This window comes from Panthera uncia, assembly GCF_023721935.1.
Source record: "Panthera uncia isolate 11264 chromosome E2 unlocalized genomic scaffold, Puncia_PCG_1.0 HiC_scaffold_20, whole genome shotgun sequence".
In the NCBI taxonomy this organism is placed as follows: domain Eukaryota; kingdom Metazoa; phylum Chordata; class Mammalia; order Carnivora; family Felidae; genus Panthera; species Panthera uncia.
The window spans coordinates 9758447-9781723 of record NW_026057589.1 but is presented as its reverse complement, the minus strand read 5'-3'; the positions used below and the strand labels follow the sequence as shown (position 1 = coordinate 9781723).

General features: G+C 38.7%; 1 pseudogene; it reads left to right on the top strand.

Moving 5' to 3' along the window:
- Window positions 1-14349: 14349 nt before the first annotated feature.
- On the top strand, window positions 14350-18357 carry LOC125916656 (UPF0711 protein C18orf21 homolog; annotated as a pseudogene).
- Window positions 18358-23277: the final 4920 nt, after the last annotated feature.

Here is a 23277-nt window from a genome sequence, read left to right as displayed (position 1 = left end):
ATTTGAAAATAATTCATTGTTTTATTCCTTGTTAAAACCCCTGTAGAATTTTTTTAAGTTTATCTGAGAGAGAATGCTCACACGTGGCAAAGTGGGGAGGGGAAGAGAGAGAGGGAGAAACAGAGAAGCTCAAGCAGGCTCCAAGCTCAGCGCGGAGGCTGATGCAGGTCTCTATCTCACAGCCAGAGAAATTATAACCTGAGTTGAGATTAAGAGTCAGACACTTAACCAGCTGAGCCACCTGGATGCCCCAGACACTATAGAACTTGAGGAAGGGGTCATAAACTCCCCAGGGCCCAGAGCAAGATGGAGTAGAAAAACAAAAATTCATAGAGAATGTTTAGGAAGAGTTTTTAGCTGCTTAGAAGTGCTATGAAATGTATGTCTTTAAGTAGGAAAAGAAGTGACAGACTTGAACGTTTGATCCTGTTTATCTACCCAACATAGAAGTGAGTCACATAAGAAATAAAAAGTAACTCCAGTATTCTTGCTTCTTGCTTTCTATTTTTTCCCCAAAGCATGCCATCTGGGCCTCAACCTCAGGAAATGTCTTGTCCCAGGTAAAACTATTCCCATTCTCTCCATCTCCCTACCCTCTAAGGAAGTGTTGCTCATTGAGAACATGAGATCACTGAAGGTAAGGATGAGGTCTTCTTTGCTCTTATAATCCCCAGAGCCAGCCTAATGCTTGGAACCCAGCAGGAAGATATAGTGAGTACACAAAATCATTTTTTTTTTAATCTAAAAAAAGGCAATGGGTTTGAACTAATAGAAGTATTGGTGTTATTCACATAATATCCTTTTCAGTTGAGCCAAACTTTAGACTGTTACCCAGAGGGTAGAGTATAGTAGTGAGGAACTCTGTCTGCCCTCCTTCCAAACCTTAACACCTGAAGACCTGTGAGCTCTTTGTATGCTTATCAGGATGAAGATCAAGGCTAAAATGCCACTCATTTATTTCTTCCTTCATTCTGCCAATATTTATCTAGTACCTTTTATATGCCAGACCCAGTGCTAGAAATTGTACACATTTCTTCAAAGTTGACACTCATTTTATATCCAATGCAGAAGAAAAGAATATTCATGAAATTCTTGAATGCCCCAGGGCATGAGGCATGACACAATAGCACAACAACCTTAAAAACAGTACCACCTGCCAAATGCATACCCAATACATAAAATCCAGGTCGTTTCCAATTTTCCTAAACTATACACTTAAAGAGAATTGTTACTGGAAGGTTTGTGAATACTAATAGTACAGTATTAAAAATGTTCTACAATACAGTCCTAAGGAAGTGATGAATCACTAAATTCTACACCTGAAACTACTATTACACTGTATGTTAACTGGAATTTAAATTAAAAGTTGAAATAACAAAAAAATATATACTCCTAAGGAGACAATGAGCTCAAAGGGCTTGCTTAAAAAACTCAGCAACAGTTTTCCAGATTACTCACAAAGTCTTCCTGCTATATAGCTTAAAACTTATTGGTATTTAATGGTGGCATTTATTTGCCAGTCATAGACACTTGTCTGTGACAGCAAATATGATGGTCAACTCATCAGTAAATACTACCAACTTAATCAACAAAATGTGCCTTATCTAACTACACCATCTCCACTGATGTTATTCCTGGTTAAGTCTCTACCACCTCTTTCCAGACTACTCTAACAGCCTTGTAACAGAGTAGTCAAAGCCATCCTCTTAAAGTACAAATCAAATGTAGATCCTCCCTTGCTTAAACTCCAATGGCTTCTGCAGATTTAAGGAGACTCCAAGATCACTCTCATTTCTGACACCACTACAAAGTTCTAGTGTCCCCATGACCACCCTCACTTGTGTCACCAATTATAAGTTTGGGAATCCCAAAGACCACCCTCAGGTTGGGTAACTTGCTAGAAAACCTCAAAGAATGCACTGAAAGCTATTATACTCATGGTTCTGGTCTATTACAAAGTAAGGATACAGATTAACATCAGCCAAAGGAAGAGGAACATGGGAAAGAGTCCAGGATAGCTCTCCACAGAGCTTCCAGTTGTCCTTTCCCAGGAGAGTCATGGATACAACTAACTCTTCCCTCCAAAGATATGTGACAATACTCATGGTATTATTGCCAAGCAGGGAAGTTCAACCAAGCATTGGTATCCAGAGTTTTTATTGGGGTTCAATCATCTACATATGGTTGGTTATCTATATGCCTGATCTTTAGCCTCCAGTCCCTCTGGAAGTTGAGCTGCTACTTATGACCCAAAACAACCACAATAAATCACAATGTTAAACTATCCAGTGTGACTCAGGACCACCAGGTAAACAAAGACACTTATCAGGCAGGGCATCCCATAGAGCTCCCAGGAACTGAGGGCAAAAGCCAGACCTCTGTCTGGGTAAAGTTAACTGTTCCCAATACATTTAGAACAAAAACTCCTGGTCTATAAGGCCAGATAAGATCTAGCCCCTACCTGCCTTTCCTACATCTCCATTTCCCCATCACTTGCTCTGCTCCAATCACATCTGCCTTCTTTCAGTTCCTAGGATAAAGACAGCTCCCAAGTAAGGGCTGCAGCTCATGCTGTTCCCTCTGCCTACAATGCCCTTCCCCAGATGTTCATATGGTTGTCTGCAGCTCATGAAATTAATTGTCACCTCCTTAGAGGCCTTCCCTGAACACCCTAGCAAAAGCAGTTGCAACCTGCCTCCTGACACACACACACACACACACACACACACACACACACAGGCACACACTCACACACACTACAAATGCACACACTATACACAAACACTACACACACCTATGCATACCTGCACAGACTACATACACATACGCTCTCTCCACTCCATTGAACTATCATCTTCATAGAACTTTTTAGGACCTAAATTATTATTTGTTTATTGCCTCTGTGTTCTTTACAGTAAAAATGTTTTAAGCCTTATTCACCAATCTTACTGACCATTCTTTTTGCAGTGTACAAACTGATACCTAATATCCAGTATGTGTTGAAAAAAAATTGTGGATTGACTATGTGCCTCATATGGGACAAATATAGACACACAGAATTGTAACTTCCCCGAACTGGCTTCAGATAAAGTGTATAAAAAGCATTAAAAACAAGTCTCTTTTTCTTAGTGACCAAGAGACTAGACACTGTATGCCATTTATAATTAACCAAGGGAAAATGTTAATATGAATATATGAAGCCTAATCAAATTAATGAGTTTCATTTTCCATGTGGATTGTTAAATCAGTTAAATGAGATGCCAACCTGGACCCAGGAGAGTGAAAGTTTAATCTTTTTCCTTTTCACCTGTATCAGAAAACCTGAGTTTCCAACTTAATGCTATACAATTAAAAGTATAAGTTGATTATTCACCAATTAAAAAGAAATGAACTATCAAGCCACAGAAGACAAATCTTAAATGCATATTGCTAAACCAATCTGAAAAGGCTACCTACTGTATGACTCCAACTTTATGACATGCTGGAAAAGGCCCAACTATGGAAACAGTTGTTGGGAAGGAAAATTTTTTCTCTGCACTTCAAAAGTTCTTACAGTTAGTCTAAGCATTAAATTGTCATGAGACAGATTAACAGAGAAAATGAAATTTCATTCCATACATATAGGAATATCACATAAAGAAGTTCAAAGACAGAAAGGTAAAATGAGGAATATATGCCATCCTGAGCTAAGGAATGGAACAGGGGCCTGGCACTTCAAGGGGAGGAAGGTAATTCACAGGACAATACGAAGAGCAGATGTTTGGTAATTAAATGTTTGTCTTACCATACAGATGGGTGACTCAGATAAAGTTTATCTCTGGTGATAATGGTTACTCTGGGAAAGACTCCTAATTTAGAGTCTTCTAAGTAGTTAAGTGAGGGACTCTCTTGAGTCTACAGGGACTCGATTATCTTCAACTCAAGATATTCCACACGCCCAAGTGGCACATTTTAGAGAGACTTGTCCTGAACCCCTTCACAATAAAAAGAAGGGTGATTACCAAAGCTTTAGGAGTAGAGATAAATAGATGAACAGTTTCACAGACTTGTGCTTCAACAGGATACCGTAATAGTGGACACACGTCATACATTTGTCAAAACCCATAGAATATATACAACACCAAGAGTAAACCCTAATGTAAATGATGAATTTTAGTTAATAATGATTTTAGTGTCAACATTGGCTCATCTGTTGTAATAAATGTACACACTAACGCAAGATGTTAACAGGAGAAACTGGGTGGGGGAGGAGGGAGTATATGTACTTTCCCCTTAATTTTTTGTAAATCCCAAATGGCTCCAAAAAAATTCTACTAATTAAAAAAAAAAGTGCAAGCTGCGTTTCTTTTCATGGAAATTTGAGAGGCTATTTCCTCAACTCTAAATGCATTAAGATACACAGTCTTGCCCCTTTTTTAGTTAATTATAACCTGTTTTCCCATCACATTTCCAGATTCTGTGTAACAGATGGTGAAAATGTCTATTCTGAAGGCCTATAAAGTATTCCTGTTGAAGAATAGTGGCTATTATTCAGCATCCCCCACATAAGAGTTGGAATACTCAGGGTAGGGTGCGAGGAAAGGGGGGCCACATGCAGGCAACAGGGTGGAAAACAGAAAGTAAATCCTCAGGGTGCTAATAGGAATAGAGGGTACTCCTAGAGGAATTAAAAGTGACCCCCACCAGGAACCTAGGGAAATCATCTATGCAGAGAAAGAAATGACTTGTTTGAAATTCATTCACACTGGCAGGGTCAATAGAAAAATTTCAATGTAAATAACGGGAGACCTTAAATGTGTGTTTGCTGAATGCTGAAGCATTGGGGGCAGAAACTAAGCAGAGGTTTCTGCAGTGGCCAAATGTTTCCTCTTATCACAGCAGAATGGTCATTAAAAGAGAAGCCCTAAGAATGTCTTGAATGTAGATGAAGGCCAATCAGATACCCCTGTGAGAGATTTTTAAAGATTTTTTCTATTCTCCATTGTATTCCATTTGGATTGGATAAGATTTGGGGGAGTGATAATTTGTCATTATCTTAACCTCGGAATTGAAGCAAAATTTAAAGGAATTAATGCGGCTTTTTCCCTTCCCAGGAGCATCTTCACCTTTATACCACCAACTCTTCATTCGTCATCAGCAAGCGGGGACAGTTATTCAGAAAACAATGGCAGGAGCTCCACAGCACTGGGGGTTTAATGTTATTTCTGTCTCCATAAAATCTTCAATAATTTGTTTACGACTTCTAAAATTCAACAACAGTGTGCAAATGCAATTCCACTTATGTTAATGTGTGCTTCCTTCTCGCATATCAGATTCTGAATAAAAATTAGGCAAGTACTCTGTTTTGAAAATATGTAAGATGTGAACTTGCAGGGAGGAAAAAAAAAAAAAAAAAAACCTCGAAATGCACTATCCTATCAACCACATTTTTTTTAACTTAATAACTTAAGTGAACTGTTAGTGAAATTACAACCTGCTTGTGACACAATAAATTTACAACAAAATTCACTCCATAAATTATTCAATTCTGTGACTGCAGTCAAGGAGAGAAATATCGCCAGGAGCAGGTGATTAGCATGTGAAAAGAAAACCCATCTCCCCACCAAAACAATCAGTGTCAAAGCCTCCTATTGGAGTTTTGTAAAAATTACCATTAAGAACACACATTTAAGTCTTTGTAGTTACTTTAAAAGGGCCAAGTATTTGATTTACATTATATTCATTTGTTCTTTCTTCAACTGTCTTTCTCCCACAAACCATAACTGCCTCAATAAATGCTTGCTCAATCAAGTGTGCATTAAAACAAAAGAATTTAACTTCAATAAAAGTGATGAATCAGAGCCAGAAGTTAACTTTTCCTTCCTCTGTATATCTGGCTACCGGTTAGGCAAAGTAGAAATTTACATTTGATGTTCCACAGGGGAATATTAGCAGATTCTGCTGTGAGATGTTGGGGTCCGGGAGCCAACACGGTCCAGAAAGAGTCCTTGATACATCTTCAGCACAAAAAGGATGGTTTTATTAAAGCACGGGGACAGGATCAGCGGGCAAAAAGAGCTGCCCTGGGATTGTAAGGAGTGACTGATTGCACACTTTCAAGTTGGGAGGGGATTAGGGATAGCCTAAAGCCTCTAAGGAATTTGGAAGCAAGGCTTACAGGACCTTGAGGGGCTAGCTGCTAAGATAAAGTTCATTAGATCCCTCAGATGTATATCAGAGGGCCATATACTTGGAGAAGGACTGCTCACCTGTATCTTGGGGAGGTAGAGATAAAGAAGTTTCTAAAGGGATTGTTCTATGTTAAAGACTTACAGGATCCTGGAGGTCCGGCTACTGTCAAGCTAAGGTTGCCTTTTGCGTCTAGCAAAGTATTTACAATGAGGCAGTTGAGGTCCTGGAGGAAGGTCACTCTGCCTGCCTCAAGTACTTGTTAATGGGCTGCAAGTTGTAAGTAAGTTTGTTTTCTTTTGCCTTTGTTCTCCTCAGTTGCTATTGTGCGGTTGGTCATATTTGTACATTTTTGCATAAATCACCTTTCTTCCTAAGTCAAGAATGTGGCAGGGCACCTGGGTGGCTCAGTCGACCGACATCCACTCAGGTCGCCATCTCATAACCTGTGAGTTCAAGCCCTGCACTGGGCTCTGTGCTGACAGCTTGGAGTCAGTAGAGCCTGCTTTGGATTCTGTGTTTCTCTCTCTCTCTCTCTCTCTCTCTCTCTGCCCTTCCCTCACTAGTACTCTGTCTCTCTCTCAAAAATAAATAAAAACATTACAAAAATTTTTTTAAATCAAGAATGTGGCTATCCTCACATATTAATACATAAATTGTTTTCAATTCAGCAGATGCCTTGGAATTGGGTTTTCTTTAGAGGCTGTTCTTTTTCTGGTAATGCCCCCAATTTCAAATCCGAGAGACCACCAAGGAGCCGATACCGATGCAAACACACGAGGGTTTATTTGCAAGCTCCAAGTATACCTGACACAGCGGAGCAGGGACTTGGACCCCTAGGTTAAGAGGCGTAGCAGTTTTATAGGGACCAGTGGCCAATGAGATTGTAACACACACATAAATTTGCATAGTCATGTCAGTCCACATACAGGTGGCCAATTGAATTACAATTTACCCTATAGTAACTGTTTGAACTAGCCTATCACTCTGGTCAGAATTGGCGGGCAAAAGGCAGGGTTTACATTCTTTGGCGTTTAGGGGTTCCGCATTCTTATATGAGCTGGTTTCCAGTAAGGGTGTGCTCAGCGGCTTGACTAGGGTGGCGAGTGTCTTAAGCAATAAGTAGGTCATGTGGGTGTTATACATGAGATGGTGGGTGTAGCACAAAATGGAGTTAGTCTTGCTCTGCTTGTCCAGGGGTAGGGGATTTTTGTTAAATTCCTTGGGTCCCACATTTCTCATAAGTAGTGTGTGGCAGGCAGAATAATGGCCCCCCAAAGATATCTATGTCTTGTTTCCCAGAACTTGTGAACACATTATCTGGAAAAGGGAAATTAAAGTTGCAGATGGAATTAAGGCTACTAATCAGCTGACCTTAAAAGAGAGATTACACTGGGAATTCTCAATGTAATCACTGGGATCTTCAAATGTGGATGAGGGAGGCCCAGAGTGAGTACCAAAGTGACATGGTATGAAAAAGACATATATGGACATTGTGGGTTTCCAAGATGGAGGAAGGGGCCATGAGCCAAGGAATGTGGACGGATTCTAAAAGATGGAAAGTCCAAGAAAACAAATTATCCCCTTGACCCTCCAGAAGAAACACAGCCTTGCTGACACCTCAATCTCAGCCCAATAAGATCCATTTCAGATATGTGACTTCCCAAACTATTATAAATCTGTGATATTTTAAACTCTCAAGTTTGTGTTAATTTATTAAAGCAGCAATAGGAAACTAAAATAGAGTATTTAAATAGTACTCTCTATTGTGAAAGGCAAAGGGTGTGAGAAAGGAAAAGAATTCCGCAAATTGTTAGTATCTGTTCATGAAGGAAATCACAAAAGACCTGTAATTTTATACAACTCTTCTTTCTTAAGTATTTATTTATTTTTGAGAGAGAGAGAGAGAGAGAGAGAGAGAGAGAGAGAGAGAGAGAGAACATGAGCAGAAGAGGGGCAGAGACACAGGAAGACAGTGGATCCAAAGGGGGCTCTGTGTTGACAACAAAGAGCCTGATGCAGGGCTCAAATCAAACTCCCGAACCATGAGATCATGACCTGAGCTGAAGTTAGATGCTCACCCAACTGAGCCACCCAGGTACCCCTATATAACTCTTCTTAAAATTACATAGTAAGAAATAATTTGAATGGTATATTTATTTTAATTGCTATTACAGTTCTTCCATTTATCAGAAAAATTATTTAGTGCTTATGGATGTATCTTCCACTAGTATTGGAATAATTCACCCCATGTAAAGCTACTCTTTCTTTCTTGGATAATACCTCTTTCTCATCAGCTACCAGCTGGCATGAGCTTTGTGTTTTGATACACAAAAGCCATCTAAAAGATCACCTGTACTTATAAAAGTAAATTCTTGTTAGATAGTATAGGACAAAGAAAACTTTCCTCGATCCTCTTAGGATTCCTGGCTGGGCCTGAAAATTAAACTGACAAAAACAAATGAACAGGATAAAAATGTAAGTATTTATTTAATCTAAGTTTTGCCCTACCCTAAAGCATTCATAAGAAAATGAAAGACCTGAATAAGCAGTTAAGCCTGAGTTTTTATACTAGGTTTGATAAAAAGTCAACAATGATGGGAATACTTGATAGGGCAAAAGGGTATGAGCTAAAAATAGTAACTGGAGGAAACTGAGCAAGGCCTGTTGGTATGGACTTCCTCTCAGCATTCCTCCATCTTGGCAGATAAGAGACAGTTTCCTCTGGGTGTAAGAAGGGCACCTCTCACATGAGGATCTTAGTACCTTCCTTCAGGAACGAAGGGAGAGGTCACAAAGTCCTTTCTGTACCAGCTATTTCTCAAATTACTTCAGCTTAAAATTTGGTGTCATATTTTGGGGTAGTGTGTTCTGAACCCTGTCAATTGTCCAGCAGGGAAGAAAAAAGACACAGAATCACAAAATGGAAGAGCTAAGAAAACCTATGTGACCTAGTTTAACTTCCTTAGCTTATCAGAAAAGCAATCAGGATTCAAAAGGTGGAATTCTCTTCCCAAATTACATAATCTGGGGTAGAAGTAGCTTTAGAATACTGGCCCAGATCTCTTTTAATAGTGCACAGTGCCACCTATATGGGTCATTTAAATCAACCTTTGTTAACCCAACAGATATTTATTGAGCACTTGTCGGTATGTTGGGCACTTGCCTTAGGCACTGATTATGCAATGAGAAGCAAGAGAGACAACTACATAGTTACTATGTAGTTATTCATATAACAGAGATAACTATGGTAACTACTTACTATAAGTTAATAGTTCATTGGGAGCAAACAGTATCAATAAACAAGCAAACAGTGTTCTATTGAAAATGTAACATATTCATGTGATATAGAAGGACTAAGGGCCATCTCAGAGAGCTGATCAGCAAAGAGCTTTTATTTTATTTTATTTATTTATTTATTTATTTTTTATTTTTGGGACAGAGAGAGACAGAGCATGAGCAGGGGAGGGGCAGAGAGAGAGGGAGACACAGAATTGGAAACAGGCTCCAGGCTCCGAGCCATCAGCCCAGAGCCTGACTCGGGGCTCGAACTCACGGACCGCGAGATCGTGACCTGGCTGAAGTCGGACGCTTAACCGACTGCGCCACCCAGGCGCCCCGCAAAGAGCTTTTAAAATAGCTGAATGACAACAAAGAGTCAAGCAGAATGGGAAATGAACATATCAGGCAGAGCGTCAAGGTTGTGGAGGAGAAACTTAGTTCTGGAGGAATGTACTGAAAGCCAGTAAGGTGGGAACTTGGCAATGAGGGTGAGTGGGTAGATGGGAGATTAAAAAAAAGGAGGGGAAAACTAGGTTCAAGTTCTGAAATCATTTTGTGTTACATGTAACTATGGTCATCTCTACTTATATTTGCATTGACTTCCATGTTAAGATGTGAAACAAAGCACCTAATATTATCAAGTAAATATGAACTCAGATCTATCCCCCTGCTTCATGAAAAAGGCTTAGGTTCAAAGAAGTCAAATCAATAAAATATGATTGGATTATTGGCACTCATCAGTGACACTGCACTAGGTTTTATAAAGTAAAGGCTCACAAGAGCTCTTCGAGATAGAGATCACATATTTAACTAAAGGAAATTAAAAAAAAAAAAAAAAAAGTCAGGTGTTTCTTAGCATGAGACAAGTCAATTAGTATTTCCCGAACACACACTATCTGCCAGGCACTCCAGTAGGTGCTTTACCTACACTATCACTATTTTTTTTTTATAAAATTTTTTTTTTTAACGTTTATTTATTTTTGAGACAGAGAGAGACAGAGCATGAATGGGGGAAGGTCAGAGAGAGAGGGAGACACAGAATCGGAAGCAGGCTCCAGGCTCTGAGCTGTCAGCACAGAGCCCGACGCGGGGCTCGAACTCACGGACCGTGAGATCATGACCTGAGCCGAAGTCAGACGCTTAACCGACCAAGCCACCCAGGCGCCCCCACTATTAATGCCCCACTAAACAACTGCATGTCCCAAGCACTTTGATGTTAAGTCAGTGGCTCAAGATTGCACTCTTAGGAGAAGAAAGGCGAGTATACACTGGTCTGTCTGCCTCCAAAGGTCACACTTTCCCCATTAGGCCATGTGCCACTCACATTGAGCAAAAGATTCCCTACATAAGTCACATCACCTCATTCTCTTCCTGTATGAAATGACATGTGGGACTAGATGATCTCAAAAATCCCTCTTACCTCTAACATTCTGTGATTTCTTGATCCTATTACATTGGCACAGACTGTCCTCTCCCATTCTTGCAACCTCTGCCCCTGGAAATTTCCTCCTCCACAAGTTGTACTGCAGTTGCTACCCACCAATGAGGAATGTTTCCTTCCACCAAGAAATCAGATTCTTGCCTACACCTGCACAACACCAGAGAAAGCAAACCAACTTCCCCCTGCTGGTAAGGGGGGCACAATAACGGGAGTCTGTATTAGCTGACCATGTTTCTCTCCCATTTATTTCCTGCTCACTAAATGACTATCAACCATGTGACAGTCATTCTCAACCATGTTTGTGGGTTGAGACACCATGATGAGGAAAATTCACAGATCAACTTAAAGTACTGTTCTCAGCAGCTTAATTTGCAAATGTCAGTACTTCCCTTCTCCATACTGGGCTCACCTTTTTCAATTCTAAGTCAGATAGCAGCAAATACAAAATTTGCTTCTAAGCATAAACTGTTTCTGGGGAGTATAGTTCTCTGCCTCACAGACTTCTCACCTGAAAAATAAAATATTCAATGGCAGATGATAAGTAAGTCAAGTTTCAAGATTTGGTGTGTAGGTAGCTAATCATTTTTCCTTGATATTAAACAAATTATACTTAATATTCTGGAACAAAAATTAAATATTTGAGTGTAAAAGTCATTATTTGTTATATATTTAATTATTAAGAATAAGGTGCATCATAATGAAAGAATCAGTTCTGATTATTCTGTAAGGCAACACTAGGACTAAAAAAATTCAGTGTTTCTTCTATGTACTGCTTTCCTTGATGTGTACAGAAGTTTGTCTGTGCTCTGGGAAAATCCTATGTGTCTTCCAAGTCACCACTTGTAGTAAACAGCTGCTATTTTTGCCTGCTTAGCATCCTGCAGGTGGGATTTCCTTTAGATATCACTCTACTTCAATGCTCTGTGCAGTGGTTCAGGTGGTTCAAGAGGATTATAACTCCAGATCCAGGAGCAAGTGATGCCTTGCCAATCAGCATACATCCTCCTAATAGTGATGGGCACATAACCCAAGTCTAACAGAGCTTAATTCCTAGTTTGCTGCTGGAGAATTCAAGATAAAAATGATCTCTTCCCCTGGAAAATGTCTATCAGTCTGGAACCATTGGGAGCTATCTTGCCAACACATGTAAGAGTTTACTTGAGCACAAACCAACATAAGAGGGCAAAGAGGCAGAGAGAGTTTGGTAAGTCTTGGTGATGAAATCTGAACTCCTGGATCCACCTGCACTAAAGCCCACTTGCACTTTTCAGGTAGTTGAGACATCATTCCCTATTTGTTTATATTAGTTTGTGTTTTTTAGTACTTGCAACCAAAAAATGTCGAAATATCCCATTTTATACAATGTTAACGTAATATCCTTCAATCATTAAAGGTCCATGAAAGTCAACTAAGTTTTTCCATAGAAAAGATACACAAGTACTCTTAGATAGGATTCTTTCCACCAAAAGAAAATGTGTTTACAGAATTACTCTAGAAGAACTACAAAGGAGTATCTACATTCCCATCACTAGCAGCAGAAGAAAATTATGGCTGTTCTGTTAAAATAGAAGTTCCTCTTTCCCTGATCTCATCCCTCATTTTCATTTTAAAATAAAATTTTGGGGTGCCTGTGTGGCTCAGTCGGTTAAGCATCTGCCTTCAGCTCAGGTCATGATCTCATGGTTCATGGGTTCAAGTGCCACATCGGGCTCTCTGCTGTCCATGTAGAATACACTTTGGATCCTCTGTCCCCCTTTCTCTCTGCCTCTCCCTCGCTTGTTCTCTCTCCCCCTCTCAAAAATCAATAAATAAAAATTTATTTAAAATAATTTTCTTTGAAAGAGAGAGAGACAGAGTATGAGTAGGAGAAGGGGAGAGAGAGAGAGAGAGGGAGACACAGAATCCAAAGCAGGCTCTAGGCTCTGAGGTGTCAGCACAGAGCCTGACACAGGGCTTGTACTCACAAACCATGAGACCATGACCTGAGCCAAAGTTGGATGCTTAACTTTCTGAACCAACCAGGTGTCCCCCATTTTCATTTTTAATAAGTCAACAGCATGTTTTCTAAAAAGGTATTCAAATTATGTGTATACATACTATATCCTCCCATGTAAAAACAGAATGCCTTCCCACTAGAGCACTTTGTCTTTAATTGTACAATGTGGAAATTTTTATTTTTCAGCCTTTTGGGAACAAGAATATTACAGACTAGTACACGTAACTGTAAAAACAACCTGAATCTGGATATCTCAACAAGCAGTGAGATCACAATCCATATGTAGAAAAATAGGCTGATAGACCAAAGCGAGTACACAATGCCATAAAGGCAAATCCCACATAGTCCACCCAGGGGAATATTTCAAAAGATAACATAGAGAACAGATGGAGAAAGTGGTGGACATAATCTGATAACATTAAGTAGATCACAAAATAACAATAATGACACCATGCATATATTAGGAAAGGCCTGTTCTCCAACAATCACAAAGTACTTTTCCAACTCCTAGGTCAAACACCAGTAGTCAGAACTGATAGTGAAAAAGCATGATTCTTATTTTTCCTGTATTACAGACCTGAAACACTCACATTCTAAGAAATTGGCCAAATGGAGGCATGCATTGTGGAATATCTCTGATTAGACATTAAAAGACAGCCACTGGAATAAAACATGCCAGGGAAGAAAATAACACATCAACCCACACAAGAGAGGAATCCATTTTGTTCAACAATTATATTGGTGTACAAATAATGTATTTTTTAATGTACTGCAATGTAATGTATATTCCTGTAGTAACCACAAGGAATGGCCACCACATAGGAAATACTATTTTTAAGTAGTAATATTTGAAATTTTGTGACATTAACTTACCATAAGATTGGAATTTCCTGACCTAAAGGGAACTTCCTACTCTGGGGGAGAAAAGTAGCATATGGATTTATGCAGAAAACTTCACAGTGGGAAATGTAGTTAGCATAAAAATATAGATGATCCAGCTTCTATGAAACCAAGTTGAGCTACTGTGCCTACCTGTGGTTCAGAGTAGAATAGGAATACATGTAGGACTTCTGAGCAGGAAATTCTTTACTTGCAGACCCTATTTTCTAGTGGCCTTGGTAAGGTATGTTATTCCTGCACACCCAGAATGGCACCACCTCCAATTTACGCACATGAAAGAAAGACAAATTCAATAAATTAGGTATGGCCCATTCAGGATTCACAGCTAAGATCCAGCTCCATAGTCACTTACATTTGTAATTCACTTTGCTTTCCTAATCTTGAATCCCCCGGGACCAGGTACCATTCTCAGACCCAGGTACAACTGTAATCTACAGCACTCACCCCTAGGTAATGCCAAATTTGTCCAGGAAGTTGTACTGGCCTTCTGCTTTTGCACAACCATGTGCCACACTGAGAGCATGGCCTTGTTTCCTGAATGCCTATTAGAGGCACAGACATCATGACTCATTCTCAACAGTACCTCTCTCTGATGCCTAAAACTGCCTTGCATACTCTCAGCACTGACTCTATTCTCTATCAAATGAGCAGCCTGGAATCAAGACACAAAAAGTGGCCAGGAGCATGCTCGGCAGGCATCAGCATGGAAGATGCTCCAACATTGGAAGGGACTCAACATGTTCAGTGAACTGCTGGGAGATGACAGAGTCCATTTAGCAAGGGAACTTATAAAAATCATCATCATCATCATCTCCAACCTGAGCCACTCATACTCACATAACCGACATTAAGGTGTTTGAAATCCCCAAAATTCCAGTGTTATTTTATGTTACAAACACAGTTTCCAAGTAAAACATAAACTTATGTAAATTTCCTTTTACAAAAATGTAAATGTTTTTTAAAGAATTTTCAACACATGAATTTAAGCAAAGTGGGTTTGGTTTTTTGCTTTGTGTTCTTGATTTGTTTTGTTTTAATTAGGAAGATCCATTTCCATTTTCTGAGCATTTGGGTTAATTGTAGCTTAAAATTATGTACATATTATAGTTATCTGCTGAATTATAGAACATCCAAAACTTAACAGTATACAGCAACAACCAAGAATCTCCAAAATAAGGAGCCGACAACCAAGAATCACTGAACATTTTAGGAAAACCAACATCACAAAAGAAAAGGCATCAAACAAGGGAAGAATTGACACACGAAGAAGCTGAAACCCTCATACTTTACTGTGGCATAGTAAAATTGTGTGGCCACTCTGTAAAACTGTCTGACAGTTGCTCAAAATGTTAAACCTAGAGTTACCATATGAGTTAGAAATTTCACTCCTAGGTATATACAAAGGAAAATTGAAAATACATGTCAACACAAAAACTTACAAATATTCACAGCAATACTATTCCTAATAGTCACGTGTCCAACTGATGAATGGATAAATAAAATGTGGTGTATCTATACAATGAAATACTTTTCAGCAATAAAAAGGAATGAAGTTTTGATACATACTACAACATGGATGAAACTTGGAAACATTAACATTACATTAAGAAATCAGCCTTTTGGGGTGTCTGGGTGGCTCAGTCGGTTGAGGGTCCAACTTCGGCCCAGGTCATGATCTCACAGCTTGTGAGTTCGAGCCCTGCGTCGGGCTCTGTGCTGATAGCTCAGAGCCTGGAGCCTGCTTTGGCTTCTGTGTCTCCCTCTCTCTCTGCCCCTAACCCACTCGCATTCTGTCTCTGTCTCAAAAATAAATAAATATTAAAAAAAAAAACTAAAAAAAAAAAAAAAAAAGGAAATCAGCCTTTAAACAAATAATCCAGATAATCCAGTGAAGAAATGGGCAAAAGACATGAATAGACAATTCTCCAAAGAAGACATCCAGATGGCCAACCGACACATGAAAAAATGCTCAACATCACTCATCATCAGGGAAAGACAAATCAAAACCACAAAGAGATACCACCTCACACCTGTCAGAATGGCTAACATGAGCAACTCAGGCAACAACAGATGTGGCGAGGATGCAGAGAAAGAGGATCTCTTTTGCACTGCTGGTGGGAATGCAAAGTGGAAAATAGCCTGAAGGTTCCTCAAAAAATTAAAAATAGAACTACCCTACAACCCAGCAATTGTACTACTAGGTGTTTATCCAAGGGATACAGGTGTGCTGTTTCAAAGGGGCACATGCACCCCCATGTTTATAGCCACACCATCAACAATAGTCTAAGTATGTAAACAGCCCAAATGTCCATCGATGGATGAATGGATAAAGAAGACATGGTATTTATATACAATGGAGTATTACTCAGCAATCAAAAAGAATGAAATCTTGCCATTCGCAACTACCTGGACAGAACTGGAGGGTATTACGCTAAGCAAAATTAGTCCAAGAAAGACAAATATCCTATGACTTCGTTCATATGAGGACTTTAAGATACAAAACAGATGAACATAAGGTAAGGGAAGAAAAAATAATATAAAAACAGGGAGGGGGACAAAACATGTATCACTCTTAAATATAGAGTACAAACAGAGGGTTGCTGGAGGGATATAAAAACAGGGAGGGAGGATGGTCTAAATGGGTAAGGGGCATTAAGGAATCTACTCCTGAAATCACTGTTGCACCATTAATATTTTATATTACATATTTTTTAATATTTAATATTTTACATATATAATGTTTATAATGTATATAAATTGATATATATATTTATACATGCACAAATTATTTATACACACAAACATATGACAGAACACTGCATTCATAAAATAAGAGCAGGCAACTATGAATAAAAACAAATTAGAAATGAAATAAGCAAAAATTTGTCACTGAGACAAACAGATCAACGGAACAGAATAAAAAGCCTCGAAATAGACCTACATAAATACAGCCAATTGATCTTTGAAAAAACAGCAAAAGCAGTGTAGTGCCTGGATGGCTCAGTTGGTTAAGTATCCAATTCTTTATTTTGGTTCAGGTCATGATCCCATAGCTCATGGGTTCAAGCCCAGAGGAATGGAATTCCCTCTCTCTCTCTGCCCCTCCTCTACTCCTTCTCTCTCTCTCTCTCTCTCTCTCTCTCTCTCTCTCTCTCTCTCTTTCTGTCTCTCAAAATAAATAAATAAACAGCAAAGGTAATATAATGGAGCAAACATAGTGTCTTCAACAAATTGTGCTGAAACAAATGAACATCCACATAGAAAAACATAAATCTAACACAGACATTATATTCTTCACAAAAATTAACTCAAAATAGATCACATACCTAAATATAAAATACAAAACTATAAAACTAGAAGATAATGTAGAAGAAAATCTAGATAACCTTGGGAATGGCAGTAACTTTTTAGATACAACATCAAAATCACAATCCATGAACGAAATAATGGATAAGATGAATTTCATTAAAATTTAAAACTCATGGTCTGAGAAAGATTTATCAATAAAAGGAGAAGACAAGCCACAGATTGTGAATAATGATTGCAAAAGACACATCTGATAGCGCCTGGATGGCTCAGATGGTTAAGCAACCAACTCTTGATTTCAGCTCAGGTCATGATCTCATGGTTCATGAGTTCGAGCCCCACATCACACTCTGCCCTGATGGTATAGAGCCTGCTCGGGGGTTCTGTCTCTCCTCTCTATGTTTCCCCACTTATGCTCTCTCTCTCTCACTCTCAAAGTAAGTAAATAAACATTAAAAAAAATAAAAACAAAAAGACACATCTGATAAAGGTATACTATCCAAAATAAACCAAGAATTTAAAAGTCAACAATAGGAAGGGATTCAGAGGTCAAAGTCCAGCAGGCTGCCAGATCCTGGAGTCTCCTATCTTGCAGGGAGCGGCTTCCAGCAGCTATAGCCAAGAGGCAGAAGCACTACTTTGAGGCTACAGCATGGCAACTAAAGGAGAGCTGGCCAGGCCAGGCCCACTATCTCCTCTGGGCCTACAGTTCATCACACAATGATAACATCACTTTTGAAGGAACATGTGCACACTGTTTCCAGTTGCTCATCTTGGATAACTCTCAAGTGTACCTCAAACCCAAATCCAAACTGCCACCCAAAATACATAAACTTCTTAGTGAGAGGCAAGAAAATATACACTCAATTTTAAAGAAGCAAAAATTGAGAAAAAATACAAAGACCCCAAAAGTGTGTTGATTACTTGTAAAACATGCAACAGAACAGTTAAATATCATGGTGAAAGTAGAAGCTTTCTATCCACACTGAAGAGCAGTCCTACCACTCCTATGACTAAACTTGGCCTGAAGGCACCAGAAAGACTCTGAGTTCTACAAACATAAATCATACGTGTGGTTCCAAATGCAAGAGCTCAACCTTGATATTCAAGGACACCAACATCTCAACACTCAACACTCACTTGCTCCTCAAAGAGTGTGAGCAAAACTAAGAAACACTTCTCTCAATTAAAAATGTTGCTTAGCCAGAGTGAATCCCAAAAGAATTCAAAGGTGGACTTCAGAAATTTCTTACTATCTTTGTAAAGGGTACGCTGTGAAAATAAATGTTTAATGCAACTCTGAAACTAAAGGTAGTAAGAAAAACATCTGTTTTAAAGCTTTACTTATTTAAATACATGGATACTAGGGTCCAGGAGCAAACTTCTCTGGGCATTTTTCAGTGTTTATGGAGAAAATACTTCATTAAAATGAATAATTGAGGGGCGCCTGGGTGACTCAGTCAGTTGAGGGTCCGACTTCTGCTGAGGTCATGATCTCGCAGTTCGTGGGTTCGAGCCGCACATCAGGCTGTGTGCTGACAGCTCAGAGCCTGGAGCCTGCTTCACATTCTGTGTCTCCCTCTCTCTCTGCCCCTCCCCTGTTCATGCTCTGTCTCTGTCTCTCAACAATAAATATATGTTAAAAAGAAATTTTTTTACATGCATAACTGAAACCTGTCTACCTCATAGGGTGGCTGTGAGGATCAACAATATATGGAAGGTCCTTGTAAACAGCAAAGACATTATGGACATTGAGTGGTTATATTATTATTTTCCTTTCCCTTAATTAGCACATTAGTCATTTTCTTTCATAAGGAAATTGAGACCTTTCTGAGGGGACCTACTCACTCCTTTCTGGGTGTCTATTATTGCTAATTCAGGAAAAGGATCAAGTGTCCTTGTTTTTCCACAATTATCTGCATAACTGTATTAGAGTGGTGAACATGATTCCTGTTTTGCATGCTAAAGTAAATATATGGATCATTCTTGATTGTAAATCATTCAGATACCCAAAATTTCATATTTTACAACTTTCTGTTGTTCCTAGTAATATTTTATCCTAAGTGGCATTTCATTTGCTCTGGTGAAGACTTATTTCTATGCCTAAAATTTACAGCAAAATATAACATAGTAACAGTTTAACTATCTTAAACCTTTTCTGGAACATAGATATACCAAAATGATAGACTGAGGTTGTATTCAACCTGTCTTTTAAAAATTCTTTCAATAAATAATTTAGATACTTTCAACTACAAAAAAAAAGTCAACAATAGGAAAGCAATCCAATTAAAAATGGGTTAAAGACCTTGACTCCTCACCAAAAAGGATACATATATTAAAAATATGAATATGAAAAGATGTTCACATCATATTTCATATCAATGTAAATTATAACAGTTATGAAATACCACTACACACCTGTTGGAATGGCCAAAATCCAGAACACTGACAACAGTAAATGCTGGTGAGGATGTAGACCAACAAGAACTCTCATTCACTGCTATTAAGACCACAAAATGATACAGCCACTTTTGGAGACATTTTGGCAATTTCTTATAAAACTAAACATACAATTATCATACAACCCAGCAATCTTGCTCATTGGTATTTACCCAAAGGAGGTGAAAACATATCCACACAAAAAACATCTGCACTCAGATGTTTATAGCATCTTTACTCATAATTGCCAAAACTTGGAAGCAACCATGATGTTCTTCAGTAGCTGAATGAACAAATAAACTAAGTACATCCAGGCAATAGAATATAATTTAGCAGTAAAAAGAAATGAGCTATCAAGCTATGACAGGACATTAAGGAAATTTAAATGCATATTACTAAGTGAAAGAAGGCAATCTGAAAAGGGTACATTCTCTATGATTCTAATTACATGACTTTCTAGAAAAGGCAAAACTTTGGAGAGCATGAAAAGCTCAGTGGTTGCCAGGAGTTGGAGGGTAAGAGGATGAGGAATATAAGGGTTTTAGGGCAGTGACAATACTTTGGATGATACTATATTACCGTACAATAATATATTCCATATAATATTATACATACATATTATAATAATGAATATAAGTCATCACACACTTGTCCAAACCCATAAAATGTACAACACCAAGACTGAACTTTAAGGTCAACTATGGACTTTAAGCAGGATATGTCATGACAAGGTCAGGTGGTAAGATATGTACCACTCTGGTGGAGGATGTTGATAATGGCTTAAGCTAGGCACATGCTGGGGTCAGGAGATATATGGGAAATACGGGAAATCTCTTTACCTTCCACTTACATTTATTGTGAACCAAAAACTGCTCTTAAAAAAATAAAATCTTTTTAAAAATCACTGAAATTAGGGGCACCTGGGTGGCTTAGGTCATGATCTCACAGCTAGTGAGTTAGAGCCCTACATCTGGCTCTGTGCTGACAGCTCAGTCTCTGGCTCTTTGAAAAAATAAACATTAAAAAAAATCAATGAAATTAAATCCTCAATTGGTTATCTAAAACCAAAATGGACAAAGCTGAAAATTAAAATCTTCAAGTTGAAAATATAGCCCAAGAATTCACTCAAAACACAACATAAACACCTCAGAGATTAAGGAAGAAAAAATATTTATAAGACAGATCCAGAAACTGTAAATTTGTCTGCTAGGAGGCAAAGAAGAAAAGAGTGAGAGGGGTGGGGGAGGTAACACACACACACACACACACACACACACACACACACACACACACACAAAAATTCTGGCAAGTTTTCCTAATGTCAAAGAAAGAAGCAAATCCTAAAAGATTCCAGATAAAGTTCTGCCTCCATTATGAGAACTGCCAATACATGTGCCTTGATTTAAGAGCAGCACCAGGAGTTCCATTCCATTTGCTCTTAGATCAAGGATTCCACAGAAGACTACCCAAGACTCAACAAACCTGGGCACCCAGGGCCATTTGGGTAAGATTAGCACCTTGTATTCCTTTATCCCTAATCAGCCTCTCCACAGAGAGAATATGCAGAGTGTCTACCATATGCCAGATGCTGGGCAACAGTAACAGCTATACTCTCTATCCTCTCCTTTTCCTAAACCTTCTAGAATATAGTGTTCTGATAGACTGTGGAACACATCTCTTAAAGAGGTGAAGAGATGAAGAAGCTTGAATATTTGATCTATTGACTTCCAAACCTCACTGGGTGAAGGGGCCACCCTGGAACCAAGAGTCCCACAGGATACCCTGTCTTGTCTTCACAAAGGCCAAGAACACCCTCCCACAGTTAGTTAATGTGCTTAAGCAGAGAGAGCCAGGAAGCCTGCCTTATGGAAAATAACTGTCCACAGGTGACCTCTGGGGCAGCTGGGGGGATCTGGGTAGATGAGTGCATGCAGGTGCATACCTACACACACATAAAATCAGCCCTAAGGTCAACTTTTGATATAATGTAGAAACATTGGGAGCATTAATGCTAACGTTAGGCACAAAGATGTCATCACCATATTTAACACTAACTTCAACTAATGCAATTAGATTAGAGAGAGAATTGAGAGGTGTAAGATTGAAACAAGGCAAAGCTATCTCTATTTTAAGATATGATTTTGTATCTGTAAACCCAGTAAATCCACTAAAATACCACAGCAAAATACAAGATAATTCAATCAGGTGGCAGTATGTAGAATTAAAAAGAAATCAATACACTCTATATAATAAAACAACAGTTAAAAGGTATAATGGAAGGAAGAGCCTATTCACAGCTAGGAACAAGCTTAATATGAAATGTGCAAAACCAAATGACAGGGGAAAAGAACTACTACCAAAGGATAAATAGTAATATGAAAAAGAGATGCTGTATTCTTGGAAAGAAAGACTTAAAAGTCAATTCTCTCTCAGTTAATTTAATGCAATCCAATAAAATACCAACAAGGTGGAGTTTTTGTTTGTTTGTTGTTTTGTTTTTACCTAAAACTAGACAAACTGATTCTAAATTCATACAGAAAAATAAATTTTAAAATATCTAGGAAAACTCTGAAGAGAAGAAATGTAAGAAATAGACCTCTTAGCACACTAATTAAAAATGTGTAACTGGTGACTGAAGAGACAGGCCAAAATGGTCATAAATAGACCAAACAGAGCAAAATAGGGCACTTGGGTGGCTCAGTCAGTTAAGCGTCCGACTTCAGCTCAGGTCATGATCTCGTGGTGCACACTCTGTGGGTTCCAGCCCCACGTCAGGCTCCGTGATCACAGCTCAAAGCCTGGAGCCCGCTTCAGATCCTGGGTCTCCCTCTCTCTCTACCCCTCTCCCATTTGCACACTCTCTCTCTCAAAAATAAACAAACATTAAAGAAAAAATTAATAAAAATAAATAGACCAAAATGTAAATAGGAATTTATTATATTATAAAGATAACATTTCAAATTACTGAGATGAAGAAGAACATTTTAATAAATGTCTGGACAGCTGAGTAGCAGTTTGGGAAAAGATAAAGTTGTTTCCCAACTTCACACTGTACAGAAAAACTCCCAAATGATCCAAGCGTTAAAGGTAAAAAATGAAATACTAGAAATACATGAAAAATGGAGTGGGGAAGGGGCGCCTGGGTGGCTCAGTCAGTTAAGCATCCGACTTCAGGTCAGGTTATGATCTCATAGTCCATGAGTTTGAGCCCCACTTCAGGCTCTGTGCTGACAGCTCAGAGCCTGGAGCCTGCTTCAGATTCAGTGTCTCCCTCTCTCTCTGCCTCTCCCCTACTCATGCTCGCTCGCTCTCTGTCAAAAATGAACATTAAAAAAAAAGTTTTTTTCAATGGAGTGGGGAAGTCCCTAGAAGTTAGACTGCAAAATCCAAAGGCAATGTAAAATTGGTAAACTTGAATGAGTAAGAATCTTAACCTTATACGTGCCCCCCCCCCAAAAAAAAACAAACAACAACAACAACAAAACACCATAAGCAAAATTAAAGTCCATGAGTAATCTGGGAGGAGAGAAGTTTAAGATTTATATTATAAAACCTGATCTCTCTAATTTATGAAGATTACCTATATTCAAGAATACATGAACAACAATCCAAAATAAAAATGGACAAAGGATACACAGTCCTTAGTAAAAAGAAAAAAAAACATACAAATCACCATAATTTTGACAACTGTTAATGTTGGAGTGAAACAGGCTCAGAGGGTACACTGCTAATGGGAAAGTTAAAT